The 2113-nt window shown below is 37.4% G+C and overlaps 1 pseudogene; it reads right to left on the bottom strand.

Moving 5' to 3' along the window:
• Nucleotides 1-389: 389 nt before the first annotated feature.
• The window catches only part of LOC102831494, a 64120-nt pseudogene continuing 62396 nt past the window's right edge, over nt 390-2113 (bottom strand).

Here is a 2113-nt window from a genome sequence, read left to right as displayed (position 1 = left end):
TTATGAAGTGGATTGCAATCATTGTAATGACATGAAGTGTATAATTTGTTAAATGTGGGATTATTGATCTGTTCTGTAAACTTTCACCCAATTCACAATAAAATTTTTTTAAGAAAGTTAGCAGAATATGTGAATAATCCTGCTTTTTAATTGTAGAATAAATAAGTATTTTCACTAGTATTCTGATTTTATGATATGCTTTATTTTTGTTTTTATGTTCAAGTCTATGATAAACCTAATGTCTAAACAAATTTATTCTTTAGGAATATGCACAACAATTTTTCTTCTACTATTTTAAAACATCAGATATGGTACTGTTGGGACCACTGTCTACAGTGACAAATTCAGTTATAAATTATTTGCATTCCAGGCCAGGGTTCTTAGTCAAATCAAGAATGTTCTTCAGTGCTGCTGCTGAATGATCTGCTCTGGACATGGTATCTCAGTTGCTCTGTAAATTCTGGATTCTGTTGCTGTATCTGCTGAGCAAACTGCTATCCTGCTTGGATGAGGCTGAACAGATCAGCTAGGCCCCCAACTCCTGCAGCAGGTATCCCAACGGCATTTGTCATCATTCTTGACATTAGTTGTTTAACTTGAGGATTCTGCATTAAGCTTGCAGCCATACTAATAAAGGCTGGATTACTTTTCAGACTGGCCATGTCTAATCTCAATCCAGTTCCTGGATACCTCTCTCAACTTCCATTCTGCTATTTTCAGATTTCACTTATAGGAATCATTTTCAGGGTCAAGATCAAATGCCTTTTCATAACTTGTAACTACTTCTTTAAATTTATTTATGGCAATGAGGGCCAGTCACACTCTTCCATCGGCCTTGCTGTACTTTGAGTCAATTGCTATTGCTTTTTCAGAATCCTTTATTGCATTCGTGTAGTGACCTAATTTACTTTTAGCAGCAGCCCTGTTGCAAGAATAAACTGCAATGTTTGGATTCGGTTTTATTGCCTATGTATAGCAATCAACTGCAACCGCATAATTTTCTTCTTTCACTTGATTATTGCCTTCTTCTTTTAATTGGTCATATCTTTAATCCCTCACATCTTCAGGCACTGAATTTGAAAGAGACAGATTGTCATTCTTACAGAAGGAATCGTGAACATTTCTGTCAAAGGCTTTGGAACTGCAAGGTGGATATCTTGTGGGTTGATGTTAACAACTATCTCCAAACACTGAATTAATTGCAACTTCCAAGCTTTCTTGTTCATCCGAGGTATAAGCATCCATATGACTTTGTTCCCCTAAGAAATGAATCATTGCTCAAACTAGCTGCTTGATGGAGTTCTGGTGTGGCGCTGTGAGTTAATACGCCAGACTGCAAAGCTGTTTGCAAGGTTGGCGGTTCAAGCTCGCCAGCTGCTCCTCTGAAATCCTCTACAGGGTTGCTATGTGTCGGAACCGACTCGATGGCACTTAACAACAACAGCAAAAACAACAAACACGTTTTCCAGACAATGGTAGACAGCGCCCCTCATCCTCATGTTTAGCCTGGCTCTTGAGCTGTAATGGAGACAGTGGTCACCCCGCCGCCCCCGCCTCCCCCTTAGCCCACGAAGCAGATCACTGGGTTCACAGAGCCTCAGCCTTGCCAGGACTGCCATGATATGGTTTTATTACTATTAATTTTTCCTGAGATGTTACCACAAAGTAGAGGATTAAAGATTTTTTTAGTGGAATTTTTACTAAAAATCACTCCATCAGTTGCAAAAAAATTTCATAGGAAAAAATTCATACTGCTGATCACACTGTCTTAAAGGTCATTTTTGTCCTCTTGAACAGACTATGCAATTATAATCTAATGAAATTTGGGTAATATCAGAAATAGAAATGATAAACTTTTTGATTCTTTAACATCAGGATTTGTTTCTTGCACAAGAGAGAAGAAATGTACTTCTAATCACCTCAAGGTGAGAAGATCTTGTCATTTTAGGAAATATCTTTTAATTAATGAGAAATATCAAGAGCCTGTTGTGGCTGACTTTTATGTGTTTATTCAGCCATGGAATGCTACCAGAGTGCCTTCCCTTAATTGACACCAAGAAATAGCTTTAGAACACAGTTACAGTTTCTTAAATCTTTTTTTTTTTTTTTTTTT

This window comes from Chrysochloris asiatica, unplaced genomic scaffold (assembly GCF_000296735.1).
Source record: "Chrysochloris asiatica unplaced genomic scaffold, ChrAsi1.0 scaffold00073, whole genome shotgun sequence".
NCBI classification, from domain to species: Eukaryota; Metazoa; Chordata; class Mammalia; order Afrosoricida; family Chrysochloridae; genus Chrysochloris; species Chrysochloris asiatica.
Note: the sequence above shows the minus strand (reverse complement) of the source record. Positions and strands in the feature narration are given on the sequence as shown.